Source organism: Falco biarmicus, chromosome 11 (assembly GCF_023638135.1).
Source record: "Falco biarmicus isolate bFalBia1 chromosome 11, bFalBia1.pri, whole genome shotgun sequence".
Classification (NCBI taxonomy): domain Eukaryota; kingdom Metazoa; phylum Chordata; class Aves; order Falconiformes; family Falconidae; genus Falco; species Falco biarmicus.
This window is the reverse complement of record NC_079298.1, coordinates 8,372,566-8,388,290: the sequence shown is the minus strand read 5'-3', so window position 1 is coordinate 8,388,290 and position 15,725 is coordinate 8,372,566.

Here is a 15,725-nt window from a genome sequence, read left to right as displayed (position 1 = left end):
AAATTTATCATCTCATTTTAACGATGTCTTCTCTACATCCAGAGAAGAGGAGGAAGGAGGAAACAGATCAAAGATTTGTCAAGATCAGTGCTGGTGTCTGCAAATACATACTTGTCTTTTAAGGCTTGTGTTTTCTGGCAAACCAATTTGTATTAACAATGGCTGACGTTGCTGAAAGTGCTGGGGTCAGGAATCGAAACAGCTGTCTGCAGTCTTAGATACAAATCACATTCAGCATAATGGAAACTATCAAGTGTAGGGGACACTCAACAGTGTTTAGGTGTCTAACCTACCTGAACATTCAAAGCTCATTGTCTCTGCACCTGAGTTTGTCTGTAGAAAGAAGAAAACTGATGGATCTGTCAGTTGGACTGGCAAGGTTTCAGGTTCATTTTTAGATTGCAGTATGCCACCAGTGATCTCATGTTGCTTATATACTGACCCAAAAGGTAATCACAGCTTCTTCATCTTGCTCATTCATCGCTGTGTTGTGTTTTTTTGGTTGTTTTTTTTTTCTGTAGGCTGACATTCAGTGAAATGGGGGTAGTGGCATATGACTCTGAACTTCAGCTTCTGGATCTAAGGAAGGTCTTTCATTAATGCTGATCTCCAATTATAAATGAAACTGTTCTGGCTCAGGCTTGTCAGGCTTCAGAAACATTCCAGCACTTCAAATGCATTAAATTAATATGCTGAATATTGACTCACTGCTTACTCATGTGACCAACATTGACATTATGCTTTCTTATTTTTGAAGCATATTATAAATAACGGTTTAATCTTCACAGCCTGATGAAGTCAGTTGGCATCGTTTTCCCCTAGTAATGGAAGAAACATTTGTAGGAAAAAGTCAGGTATTTTATTAGATGTCATTATTGCTTTCAGGTTTTATTTCAAGGAAGTGCTCCTGTAAATTTGTGCTGAGCTAACTAATGAAAACATCCCCAAAATAATGGAGGAACTGAATCCCAGGTGACTAAGAAAGAGGATAATGCTTTACCATTAAGTTACCTATGGTCTATAGTCCAGCTGTTGTCAAAAGGTTTTGGATTTACCAATATGTAAGGTTAACACCTGGACACAGCAGCTCAACATAACTGTCGGTGAGGGGTACCTCACTTTTGTACCTCGGTTTGTACAGACTTCCCTGACAGCCTCTCTTAAAGGACAAGACCGTACATTCCAGCTTACTGAAGGAATGGCTGCGTCTACTTCTAAAAGGTGTTCAGCCTGGAAGTCCCAGTTTGCAAATGTTTTTCATGTGTTGTTACTTCAAGAACAGTTGCAGGGAGAAGCATGGCAAACTTGTCTAACTGAGAACAAGAAAAGCAGCAAGTGAGGCTTTCGGTATGGGGCACCGGGAGGTGCAAGGAGACACGGGAAGGAAAGAAATTGAAATGGGGAAAAAATATCTTCAAAATCTGCCTTTGGATAACTTGGAGTTTGTGCCTGTGTAGTTGCCAGCTTAATATGACACAAGTACTAGATATTTGATCACGTTACTTTATGGAAGGTAGTTACTTTCTACAGAGTGCATCATGTGTGTATCCTGAAGCGAATCTGGATGCAAGAAACCCCTGTGTTACAGAAAAGAGATGTTTTTGAACAGAAACAACTGTTTTGGTAAGTGGTCATGCTGTGACATCAAACCTGGCTTTTTGGGTTGGCAGTGGTGTTGCTGGGTAGCCTAAAAATAGAGTTTGATGGAGAATTGCGATGACTTCTGCAGAGATGTTACAGGAGGAGTATTTGGTTAATCTGTCTTTTTAACTGAAAATGCTTTTATGCTTTTCTTCATAAGCCTGTTTTAAAGCTGTGTTTACAGCTTTCTTGCTATTTAAACAGTGAATGCAGTGTTTTCCTTCAAAGAGAAACAGCTGTATTGTTCTGGTGGAATATAAACTGCAGCCAACCTAAGAGGTAACTCTCTGGCTTGTTGAACTTGGAGGTTTCCCTTGTTGTTTACAGCTGTTGGGGAATTCCAACCAAAATCTCAGATGTAATTAGAAAACACCCTTTGTGACTGTCATTTTGTTTCCTTCTTTTGTTGTACCTTCCCAGCCACGATTGTTATATATACTATATATATACTCAGAGGCTTTGATAGAAGGGAATTTAAAGTTTATTATGTTGCCACTAAATTTTTGTTTTCATGTATATGGTTTACTCGGGTCAGAAGAGTATCTTTCTCATATTTTGTTAGAAGTACCACAGGATTATATTACCAAGGGAAGCTTAGTACATGCTAAAACTTACCATTCATAGATCTTTTATAAATAATGACTATATATGGGGAATCAGGACAAAAATTAATTACAGGGCTCCACCATATATGGTATATAAGCATAGAAGGAGTTGTATGAAAACTGGAATTACAGTAGCTAGAAGAAACTCCTTTGCAGTTGTTGCATGAATGAGGAGTATGTGTGAGCCTGTATGAAACCCAGCTCCTTCATTTGGAGGGAAAGAACTCTCATTTTCTTGCTGGTGTTGATGGTCTGGGATTAGGCACCTAATACTGTTGGATCTCAGGATTATAAGAGGCTTCTGTCCTCTCTGCCAGATGAACAGAAACACTCTTCACAGGCTGCAGGGTGAATGCTTTTTGTAGACTTGAATTAGGTTAACAGAAGAGGCAGCAAAGCAAACAGTATTGTTTTGCAGGAAATCTTATCGCCCAATGGAGACAAGAAAGAGGGTAACTTGCTGGTGAGAAGTATCTTGTCGCTGTACCCCTAAACATACCAAGTGCTGACAGGCAGAACATGTTTATGAAAGTTTCCCTCATTTTATGGTTTGGATGGGCAAGACACTTCTTGTTTTTTAGTATAGCTGGCTGTTGAGGCAAAGGAACTCTTTACTAGCTGAAGAAAGAGTAGGTGAGATATTGCAGAACCCAGCTTTTGTATAGTATTGCAAAGAATTAATTTAGGTTTTCTGGAATGACTTTATCATTCCTTCCTTCCTTCCTTTTGCTCCTTGTCCCACCCAGTCTCTTCCAGTTTCCTGCTTGTGCTTTATTTATAGATAAACGTAATAGGTAGGTTTTGAGAAAGTGCCTCAGGGACCAGGTGTGCAAACCCCCCTGAATTACTGAAAATCACATTTCTCATATGTAGATATTGATGAATGGTGTTTGGTTGCCTTTAGCAGAGGGGTTAAAAGCATTTGTGTAGTGAAGAACCATGTAACCCCCCTGAAAAGTACAGTTGCAATGGACAGATAATAAAGTAGATACACAGATGCACCTTCACATAAAACAAAGATTTTAGTAGATACAAGTGTGTGAATCTATTCACGAGCACCAGCTGACAGATTACTGCAGTATACTTTTAGACTTTGTCTGCACTAGGGAATTTTGTTGCCTTCACAGCTTTTGGCCAGCTAGAAAGGAGATTTGTGCTGGGGTAACTGCCAAGGCGAAGCCTGCTGTCAGCAGTGATTTGCAAAGAGGCAGTTTACCTTGGTTTCAAGCTGGGTCTCATGTACACTAGTAATCATAATTACAATATTTAGCTCTAATACAGTGCTTTTAAGATGGGTATCTAACAAGCCTGATAGGGGTATGGAGGGGTATCATTAGCTCCTCAACATGTTTTAATTTTTAGAACTGCTACAGACTGTAGTGGGGCTGGAAGGGAATAAGAAAGGTGAACAGATCCTGCAGTGTTCATGTGTCTCTTCCAGCAAGTCTGTCCCCATTGTTATGCTACTGTCCAAAGGGAACAGGAGCTGAACTGTGGCCATTTTTTCTGCAGCAGAAGCTGAATACCCATTGGCCTCCTGAATACAAAAATGAAGTTTCATACTGTTTCCCTTGAATGAAAGCAGCATGACGTGAGCATGAAAAGAGTGGAACAGTATGTTTAGGGAAACATGACTGAAAGTAGAGAACAGCTGACTCCAGGGGCTGAGCAAATCTGCCCTCTCTGCTTTACTGTATGGTTTTGTTTTCAGCTCTTCAGCTCAGACAGTCTTGTGGGTCTCACAACACATCTCTACAGCTCTGGGCTGGAAAATGAAACAATTGCAAGGAGGCTGTTTATTCTTCCTGAAACAAGCTTCACGAGATGTGGAAATGGAGAGCAAAGGCTGAACTTTAGGACAAGCTGAAAGCGTTAAGATGCAGAAATGCAGAGTGAAGCCATTCAATAGAACCACATTTGGAACAGAGCCCTGAAAAAACCTGCAGTTATGACTAATCCATTTTTAATGTGTGGTTGTAGGTAAAATCACTTCTTATAAAGATCGTTTCTCTCCCTATGTTGGTTACAGTTCTTTCTGTCATTTTAGATAAATGACATGTTGACATGTGAGTTCAATATCAGATGAACTGTAATGACAGAATTATTTCTGATGCTGGAGTGGCTCTGGCTGAGCTGCTGGCAAAGGGGAGTAACAGCACAAACAGGATTTTCAGTGTGAAGCTGCAGCAGCACCCTGAGAGACCCACCCAGGCAGGCATTTGAGTGCTTGCTCTATCCTTCAGCCAAGTTAGATGAGGAAGCTTGATGTAGTAGTAGACTGTAGAGCTCAGTTGGTGCAGGGCCAAACTCATGCAGGGACATTTTAGAAGTGAAACAATCTGAAATGGAAACTTCTGGTGTTCTAGTTACACTGAACAAGTCTGTGAGACACCACGCAGTTTTACAGGGTAGCCTTTGGGTGCTTTTATTTTGTCCTCAAATTGTCCCAGCCTTTCTTGCTGATCCCTTCTCAGGGATCCTTCTGATCCTGTGATACAGAGCCACTGACAGTAACATGCTGCTGTAGGGAGGGGAAATGGGGCATGATGCTCTGTTTGCATGTCATGGCTGTTGTGATACCAATCCAACATTTACAGACTTTGCAGTTTACAGACTTTGCAGTCTGTAAATGCTATAATCAGTAGAGCTGTGAACAGGAGTAGGAATTAACTGCAAACAAGCAAGAGACTGTGGAGGGGAACAGTATGGAGACTCTGTTTAGGCAGGTAGGAAGCAGTACAGTGAGTCCAATGCTGATGGGATATACTCAACTTACGGACTAGCTAAGGGCAGTGCAGTGACAGTGCCTGTAGTAACATGCAGTATGCTGAGGGTGAAGGTTGTTCTCTGTAGTGCGCGTGTATCTGATATGCAGGAACAAAAGCAGCTGGCATTCCGTTCCCCTGGTGTAGGCTGAAATGTGGTGCAATGTGATAGAGCAACAGGGAACTCCTTGCTGGCTTTTTGCCCTGTGCAGATTCCTTTTGAATTAGGTTTTGACCTTTAAAACAAGACCTGCTTCTTCAGTTTCTCATTGTCTAGATTTTGCATCGAAGCTTGAGAAACAAGTCTGTGAAGCTGGAGGATTTTTCAAGCTCTAATTAGTGAAACAGAAGAGGTAGGAAGGAATCTGCTGAGGGAGAGACAATCACCAAATGGAAACCATTTTACAGATCTGGTGCCTTTTATTTTTTATTGTACGCTGCTCTGCAGCAACACAGGCTTGTGTGGTGTTGGGCTTAAATTAGCACAAAAACCTGATTTATATTAAAGACTGGTCCACAACTTCTCTCCTGCTCTTGAGGCACCTCTACCTCCTGATCAAAACACAACCTTGTTTGCCCTCAGTGATGTGGAAACCAAAATTGTATTCCTGCTGCCAGGATTTTGTACTAGAGCACTGCAGCTGCTTGGCACCAATAGCCTTATGCAGGAGATTGGAGGTGGGAGCAGTGAAAACTACTATCCTGACTAAAAATCTGGGGGTATTTAGGCATGGGGCTATGATGGAAGAACCTGTTTCCCTTTTTGAGTTTCTTTAACATTACCATTGCTTCAGTTGCATTTGGACAGATTTCTCAATTTATCATTGAGGCAGATTCTGTCATTTCATGCAGATTATGAAGTGCAGAAAAAAGGGCAGCTGAAACTGAAACTCAGCTGCGGGTGAGATGCAGCAGCCATTCCATGCCGGAGGAAGGCCTCAGTGCTGTGCTTAGGGATCTGCAGGTGGGACTACAGGGAAAGTGGAAGCACGTGGTTATTTTGGTTCAAACACAAAGCATAAGTTTGCAGAAATAACACAAGGTTCTTCAGGGCTGTGAGAGCCTAAAGCCTTGGATTTCTCCTGCCTCATCTGCCTGCTGGCACGCACAGCCATGTTGTCCCTTTCACAATGCATTTGATCTGTCAGTGATTCATTTGAAGGCTATCTTCACCAGCAAGGTGCTTCAGGGCTGAGTCACACCCATGTATCAGCTCTGTCAGCTACTCCTTTCACTCCTAGGGTGCTCCCAGCCTTTGATCTGCTACTATACTGCAGCAACAACTTCCCCTGTTTTTTAATGCTGCATTACACTGCAAGGCTGTCATTACTCCACAAATGCTGCAGTCTCTGCTGCCTGTATGCTGCTATCACAAGTACATCCGTGCTTTTTCTCAAAAGCATGAAATAAACTACTGCTGTCCCCAATCCTCAAACATTCTGTTTCCTACAAGATGGCAGTTTCCATCAGACTACGTGTGTCTTTCCCTTCTCCCTGTTGCATTTGTCTGGCTGCTGCTTTTAAAAAACTACGGGGTAGGGGCTGTTTACTGCATCCGTACACTGGTGCTGTGGGTTCTTACTGCTTTGTAAATCCTAATGTTACTGAGCAGTGATGAATCCTGTCCTCCAGCAGAAAGTCCCCTTTTGCTGGCCAGGCTGGATCTTATTTAATTTGAGGTTGATTCTGTCAAAGCTAGAGACCTCAGTGGAAAGAGGGGTGCTCTGTGTGCAGCAGGGCTGAAAACACTTCCTGTATTTTACAGTTGTGTTTTTTTTTTTTTTTTTAACAGTGACAAATAGGAAAAAGCGGAGACAACACAAGAATTAAAACTTACTTGCTTAAAATCAGCTAAATTCCTTGTAGTGTTGGAAGTAAGACCAGTAGCAGCATATGAGCTGGTTCTGCTGGAGATGGTGCTTATCCAATGACCTAGCAAAACCTTCCTGACTTGTAGGATTTGGGGCGGGAACTCCACTGCAACAAAGAGGTGCCATCTCACAGCCTATAAAGCAGTCACTTCCTGCTGTTGTGGTGTGGGTCAGTGATCCAGTTCGTTTCATCTGTACACTCAAGAGTGGGCCTTGGCTGGGATACAGGGTGGAGGACATGTTCACTGTACTTGATCATGCAAATCAGTGAAGGTTGTGGCTACCTAGGTGTTTGTCTTATAATGGGGTCCAGCCAAGTGGCGCAGCCTGTATCTGCAACACATCCCTAACGCTGGGAGTCCTGACCACAGTATGCTGATCCTAATGTGATTTAATAGTGATGAATCTCTTTCCTTCCATTGGCCAGGTTGGGCTTGTTTTATTTATGCCTTAAACCCTTTCCTCTCTCCCACACTGATCTGTGCGAAACTATTTAGCAAGTTAAAAGCTCTGCCTGGTGTGTGGGCAGGAGAAGGGCCACAGCCTGGTGTGGAGAATGTATGCGATGTGGTCCAGGCTTGTGGAGAGAATGAGGCGGGGACCAGAGGTGCCAGTCGTGTGCTTAGTTCATACAACTTGTCCAGCCTGTTTTCACAGACTTGTATCTACTGATCCTTGACCATGTCTCAGGCCTGACCTACAGTTACTAATTGTCAGTGTCCTGAGGCTTCTTCCAGGTTTTAATTGGCCCTATTAGTATGATGGATGCTGGAAATAAAGGCACATTGGAGAAAGGTGGTAGTGTTTTTGCTGCTGCCATTGTTGTTGCTGGGGCTGCCATTAACGCTGCTTACTGGCATTTGCCCTCCTGTGAAATGTGTAGGTGAGCTATTTATAAATGCGCAGAGAGATCCTACATCTCTAGCTTGTGCTCCGATTTAAGGGTAATCCCCACCAGGAGGGCAGAATCTATCCAGGACTGCAAAGGAGGTTAGTGGCAGAGTTGAAAATAATCCACTTCTGAGCCTCAGCATTGTCTTTACGGTGGGGTTGATTTATGGGGTCAGGAGTGGGTGTGAAGAAACAGCATACTGTTTCCCCATTAGCTCTGCCTGTTACAGCGTGATCTCCGATCTTCCGGGTGGCGAGAGGCACTTTTCCTGCTGCACAGCCCCCTCTCCTGTCTTCCCCTCCCTTTACACAGCAGATACACGCAGCTCTGTTCTGGGCTTCATTCAGCCTCAGTCTTTGCTTGCTTTTACTCTTCCTGTATGGAGCAGGCTCAGCCTGGTGTGCAGGAGGGAATGGCTCTTTTCCTAGAGCACTGCAGTCCTAGGCACATGGGAATTAGTCTCTATACTTCTCAAATATTCTGAAAATCGATACAGCAACTTGCTTTCATTATTCCTCTCCTGTAAGGTGCAAATTACCTCACTTTTGAAAGCATGCAATTTCTTGAACAGCAAGATTAATATAGCTGGATTTCTAGTGTATCTGATTATCTTTTACCTTTCCACATGTGGATTTGCTGATGACTAGTAAGAGGCAAGCTTCTCAGCCTGTCCTCAGTGGGAGCATGATTCTTTTGCCTGACTCCCAGTTTTTATGAAGTAGAGGGAAATGAGCTACCTTTGAGGTCTGCATCTCAGCGTCCAGCTTCGTTAGGGCCAAACAAAGCACTCAAGGAGGGTTAGACAAACACAGATGCACCCCAAATGGATAGCATGAGCCTTATTTCCTTAAGAAACATGCTAATGTGATGTGGTTGCAGTGAGGAAATGATACTTTTCCTTCTATCTGAGAGCTCCTGGCATGCTGGGTCTATCTGCAGGACACAGTGCCCTCCCTTGGTCCTTGCTGGGCTCTGGATCTGGACTGAGAAACCTGCCCTTCCTGAGTGTCTGGGTGGCCAAGGGACAGTTGCTGGAGCCTTGTGGGGGAATCTATGTGCTGCGATTTATAAACTTGGTCAGAGTTACAGACTTTGTAGGGGATTCCAGTATCCCCTCGAGGACCTTATGAGGGGGGTTATGTGGAGCTTCAGTGCTGCATGAAATCAATTGTGGGGAAAAAAAACCAACCTTACGAGTGACTTTATCATTGTGTGTAAGAGAGTGATGTAAGAAACTGCAGAAGTCTGCTAGCTTGATTCTTGAACATGTGGTGGAAGACTTTAATTTGTTTTTTTTCTTGTGAATAAGAGTTTTATATAAATGCTGGAAAATCATAATTATGACATAAACATTTCAGAGGATTTACACTTCCAAATATAATGGAGAAATCTGGGAACAGAGACTTGTTTGAAAGAGGCATCTCTGACTTGATTTCAGCATTGCCCTTTGGGATTATGCTAGCTCAGAGCCTGTGCCTGGCTGCTGCCTGAGTGATTTAGTGTGAAGCTGGGTGCTGGGCTGCTCTACACAGGTATTTTAAGAGGTAGGATGTAATGGTTTCACATTGGCATATTTCTGCTACATGTTGTGCTTGTTCCTGCCCTTGTGTAGGTTATTTTGTACTGGCAGTGCCTGATAGTTGAACCTTTTTATGTCCTGGAGAAGCCCATTAATCTGCTCAATCTCCTTTTTAGATTACTGAAATTTCATGTTACAGCAAGATGAGGGGTTAGGAAAAGTTAGCTGGTTTTTAGAGTGATTGTGTTCTTTTGTTTTGTCTTTTATCAAAATAATTGTCAGCAAGAAAACCCAATGTGACTTGGAAGTGTTATGTACTCACCACGCCTACTCCTGAAGGAGTGGCAGATGGAAATAGGCAGTGCTTGGGTCAGAGCGCCCCGGAACAGTGAGTGTCCTTGGGCTGCACAAGTTGATGGTTATCTCTCCTTTCATCTAAATGCACATGGAGCCACAGAGCTGGTTCTAAAAAAAAGAAGAAGATACTGTGATCCCAAATGTCTTGTCTCTCTTACCTGTCTTACTTGAGGGGTCACCTCCTTTCACTGTGCACATCTTGTGTGGGTTGCAGATCGCCCCTTGTGCCTGTAGCTCTGTTTCTACACTATCCCAGTACTGCCTGCTCGGTGCTGTCACTGTCTGGCTCTCCAGAGGTTCCTATGCCCACATCATGAGTCAAACCCTAGGGAAAGTCAAAATCTAAACACCTACAGAGAGAGTGGGGGAGCTGGGTTTTCTGCATCACAGGGGAGTTTGTACACACCTCTTAGAGACTGCCTGAAACCATGAGCTGCCGAGGAAGTCCTGGACAGGCAGAGGGAGGGCTTGGGGCACCCTCGCTGGGAAGCAGAGGGATAGAGCGGGGCAGAGTAACCCACATGAGAAAGCCTCGTGTTCAGGCAGGAGGAGCAGGCTCTGGGCTCTGCTCTCAGCTTGCTTTTGTGAAGATCCTGATGAGGCATCTCTGTTTTAGGCCCCCACTGTCCTGAGGCACAGGACACCTGCCCAGTGCTCTCCCAGGGTGGTACTCTCTTACACTTTTCAAAGGAAAATAAATCACTTCTGATCCACAGTACCCCACAGCAGGGAGCACCTGCCCCTGAAGAGCATTCCCAGCTCCAGATGTAAAGAAGCTTGACAGCACATAGTGTCAGAGGAAGGGGGGCATTCAAATGATGTCTCTGCTTGCTTGCCTTTGCCAGTTCTCACTCTAAGAAATAATTGTTTTATGCCTAATGCTTACTAGGCAGAGCTGAGGTGCCTCATTTGGGGTTCTGAATTCTGGGGGGCTGGTAGGTGCAGAGAGACGGGTTAACATGGGGCTGGTTACCTGACCAGCTCTTGTTTTCCCATGACAGTTAAAATATAGCATTAGGTGACAAAGCATGTGCTGGCTAACAGAGCTCAGCTGACATTTGCCTCATAATGCTTGGGAGCATGGCTCAGCCACAGACCCAAAGCACTTGGGTTTTTCTGCACGGCTCAGACTGATGATATGTCTGGCTTGTGGGTTTGGTGAGCAGGGGGGAAGCCCCATGCCCATTTCTTGAGTTCACCTTTTCGTCTGGCAGCCCATGGGTTTCCTCAGGCCATCGGCTATACCTGGCAGTCTTGGCCTGTGGATCACCAGAAGTCAGATTATGGTGGGAGGAATTAGGGTGCCAGGAAGGGGAACCTTTCCCAGATTTGCCATCACAGGAAGAAAAGGCTTCTCTCTTGCTAAATCTCCCCTACTTCTGCTTCTCCATCCCTCCTTTCAGTGGGGTTGTATGTTTCCCCTCTGTGGTTTCTGAGTTTTGTGGCATCTTTTTTGGGAGTCTGCCATGCAGCGAATGCTCACATGTATTAGTGGCCTGCTGGCTGTGTTGTGATTTCCTTACTCCTGTGCTGGTGATATACCAGCCATCTGAAAATGGAAAGTTCCTGCCTTAGTGCCCAGCCTCACTTCTTTCTGTGGCCTTGCAAGCTTACTGCTAGCAGTAAGCTGCTCTGTGCTGGTACTGTCTGGCTGGGCTAGTTCCAGGGAAAGGCACTCTCCAAGCCCGAGTTCACTCCAAATCTCCACTTAGTATTTTTATAGTGTTTTACACCTTTCTGAGGTTGGGTGTTTGAACCAGATTTTTTTTAAAAAACTGAAATAAAAAGGGAAGGCTGGAAAAACAGCCAAAACATTTTTTTTTTTTCCAGTGCAACAAGCCAGGTTTTGAAGACAGCCTCAGATTCCTGCTGGCCAGCTGCATGGAAGGCATTGTACATGTATGTGGCAGCCTCCCTGCTCTGAGTGATTGGCTTTTGCAGGTTGGGCTGTTGGTGAGCAGTCTGGGCAAGTCTGCAGGTAGCCACAGGGAAGTCCAGAGCGGCAGCGTGTGCATTCTCGTAGACAATTTGTTTTGCAGTTCTCACGCTTCAGCTTGACCAAAACCATACCTGACCTTATAGCTACAGGCAAGATCAAAATGACTTAGCAACTGTTATTTATCCATTTACATTAGTCACCCATGTAATTAGATCAGGTGACAGGCGTGTAAGACCACCAGGGGACACTGTTGGATAGTCTATAGAGCCCTCCCGGGCCTGTCAGGTCGGGTTTCCCTCTCTGGTTTGTCTCAGCTTGTCCCTGCCTCAGCCTCCCTCCCTCCACCACCCTCTGCTAAGCTCGCTGTCCTTGGCACTCCTTGCTCTGGCACTGGATTCTTTAGAGCTGTTCCCTGCAACCCCGGCTATTCGTTTTCCTCTGGCAATTTTATCACCCAAGGTCACCGTGTTGCAGTATCTTGTGTTTTGTTCTCTCTCCCCCCCCCCCCCCCCCCCAGAGGCAGGTAGCCAATACACCAGCTTGCTGGGAGTGTGTCAAGGACCTGCACAGAGCTGCAGGACTTGGCATGTTGGGACCAAGAGACATAAACCAGACACAACCTGCCCTGAAGTTTGGAAGCACTCGGAGTAGAGATTTGAGTTTAGGCCTGTTTAGGAGATTAAGTTCAGTCTGGGTTCAGACCACTCCAGTTCCCCATGTTAAAAAATGTCCTCAAATTCTATTCCCTGTAATAAGAGTGAAGTGTAAGGTTCATTGCTTTTGAAGTTAGTGCCTTCATGGTTTGTGCAATAAGAAAGACGTGCCATTACTTGCTTGAAATAGCAATTTAGAAAAAGTGTCAGATTGCTTTTTCAGATGGCATTCCTTAAGGAACCTGAACAGGTGGGCATGTGAGTGATGTGGGTTCCTGCAGCCTTCCTTCTGAGAAAAGCAAGTTGAATAACTTGTGTGTAGGAATGGCCTCCCCTCAGGGCTGATCGAGGTGTCTGGGCTTGAGGTGAGGCAGAGAGGCGGTGTCAGTTGCTGCTGGTGAGAGGTTCCTCTCAGCACCCCATCCCAGCGAGAGCAGCTTGGCTGTGCTGGCTCTCATATAGGCAGCCTGAGGGATGGGGAAGTGGAGGAGAGACTGTGAGCCTTGTCTGGGGACTGTTCACTCATGGTGGTAAAAATGGATTTTGCACCTTACAAAGAGAAGGCTTCCTTAGGTCCAGACTCAAATGGACAAAATCACTCCTGACTGGTTCTCTGTGGTTAGACCCATGATTCACGCTTTCCTTGGGGCCTCCTGTTTCAGTACTGGCTGCCCCCAGCTGCAACTTTTGGAGTTACTTAGCAAAGTGATGGAGAATGGGACACTGCCCCAAGCAGCACAGAGACATTTTGCAGGGCCTCATTCTGAATATAAAACTGCTTTGTCTGTGAGAAGTTTTGGGTTGATTACCATTTTGGAGGGGAAGTTCCTCTGTTTAGGATCCTCCATAGCGTGAGGTATGTTCTGCATTGCCAGAAGATCAGGACTAGGTTGTTACCATCTACTGTTATGTCTTTCAGTGCTAACACACAGGTTTAGAGGAAACATGGATCTGTATCTCTGCTCATGTCATTTGGCATAGCTGCCTTGAATTCAAAGAGTTTAGTCCAGCTGAGAATCTGGTCCATCTTGTACACACAGGGCTTTGCTTTATGTAATGGTCTTTCTGCAAACATCTTTGCCAAGTGCTAATAGTGCACCAGCAAGAAAGTTCATGCTTGGGCTTTGGTGAGAACTAGTGTACTGAAGAACTCCATGCATTGTGCTTAGCCCAACAAACAGGGCTTCAAACACCTCTGTTGTGGGGAAAGATTTTTAGGTGGCAGTTTCCTTTCTGCTCAGGAGATGAAGTGCCCACAACGGTTACTGTAGAGTATTTAGCTGGTCAGCTCATGAGTGCTTTTATATTTGAAGTGTTTAAAAAAGGGGATGGTGATTTTAGAAGTGAAAAGTAAAAATGGTCTGGCAGTCAAGTGATGTTTAAGGATGAATGTAGTGTAGGCAGTGTTCCCTTGTAATCTGTCAGGAGGCGGGAGGGAGCAGTCTGTGTTAATTATGCTTATGGTTAGCAGCCAGTGCCTGTGCTTCAACCAGAACTAACTGTGCTGATTATGATTGATTGGAATTCCAGAGAAGACTCAAAGCTCAGTGTGTCTTCTCAAAGTATGCTGAAATGATAATAATAATTCATTCAAGTTTTATATTCTCTATGATGCTTTGTCCCCTGCAATGGTAGAAGCATTTCCATAATCCCGAGTGAGCTGGAATATTCCTGGAAAAATTCTTCCCTAATGAGTATTGTCATTCAGAAGACTGCTTCAACTCACTTGTTGAATTGAAACTTCCCTGCAGAGCCCCAGATTTCATGTAGCAGCCTGGGAACTGATGTAAAGAAAAGGAAGGTGCTGAAACTCGTAAGAGAAAACTCCCTACTCCCCTCCATCCGACATTGCTTCCTGAAGTGGCTGAGGAGTTTGGTAGGGCCACCTGGTTCTCATAGAGACACCGAAGGGTCTTCATGTCACTGAGGTTTAGGCCATGTGTTGGAAAAGTAGTTTCCTCCTGTAGATGAAGAAGAAAGAGGTATTCTGACATGAGAATGAGGGTCAATGTCTCACTGCCATGTCATACCCAGAGTACAAGTGAGATCTGTGGCAAGACTGCATGTGCTTAAATTTTTGATGAATTATCCAGAGCAGGTGAGATGGCTTTATCCTCTTATTTTTGCTGCAGGGAGACAGCAAAGTCCTGATCTAACATACAACCTGCAACAGCAAGAGGTAAACCTGTGAATTTCTGTTGGATCATCACTTTTGCATCATGTAGCTCTGGCTGTTTTGACTCAGTATGAGGAGTCCTAGACTTGGGTTTAATATTTCAGGATACAACGGCTTGGACTGCTCCAGTTTTGAATCCTTTCTATGAAGTCTCTTGTTTCCCACTGGCCCTTTGATTAGCTACGTTGCTGAGTAGAGTATGAAAATTGTGAATTGGTCTGAATACGTTCTCCTGACCCTGCCCTGCCAACCTCTTTCGTATAGCAGGGTAAGCTGGGAGCAAGGATGGGTTTTTGCCAGTGGAAAGCTGGGATCTGAATCTAGTTTTTAGATCCATTGATTTCAGTGGATTTCCTTAAGGATTGAATCACTCCTTTATCCTGTTTAGATCATACCTGCTAATGAGTCTGGTCTGGTGATAAACTTCTCTGGAGGGTCTGCTTGGAGTTTGCAACCATGCTGTGGAGGATAGGCATATGCTGTTTTTTTAAGGAATGCTTTTTGTCTGAATTTACCCCTTGCAAATATCTTTGTAAACATGCACACTTTATATATAGAGAGAGACAGGGCCTCATGGCTGAGATGTGGTGCAGAGGAGGACACCAGCAATCTGCTTTCATGGAGAAAGCCTGTGGAAGCCACTCACTCTTGTGCCTCAGTTTCTGCCTTTGCAAACAGAGAGACTTGGTGACAACTGCCTTGCAAGATGAGTCCCACAGTGTGGCATTGGTGTCTCTCTGTAACACGAGGCCCCAGCAGAACAGCTTTTGCAGTAAGATATGATTTAAATTATTTAGGGTGTTGTCATGTGATCACAACTGATTGAGTTCCTGTGGCTTAACAAGTTGCCATCTGTTATCATCCCCATTATGAATTATGCATTAGCTTAAAGCAAGGCTTAAACCAAAGGAGTTCAAGCAAAGTCCTCACCCCAATGATACCATAAAACTGTCTTTAGGGCTGTTAGTACTGAATCCAAAACACCACAGCCAAACAAGAGAGCATGCTGGTCCAGTACAAGCTCTCTCTGCTGGTTCAAACCATCCTGGCAGATTCCCTTGGTAGTGGCAGGCTTTATGTTGGGCCAGGTGTCACTTGCCATCCTGATGTAGGCTCATAAAACCAGTAAAAACTTCATTGCCTGTGTCCTGGCTGTGTGGGCAGCAATGAGACCACAGGCCCACACCAGAGTCCCAAAGATCTCAGGACTGCATGGTCAGGGAGCTGCTGTAAAGAAGGCCCGGTGACCGCATGCTGAATTGCTGGCTGACTTAATGTGAGGCTCTGTGAAGCTGTCAGCTCTGGAA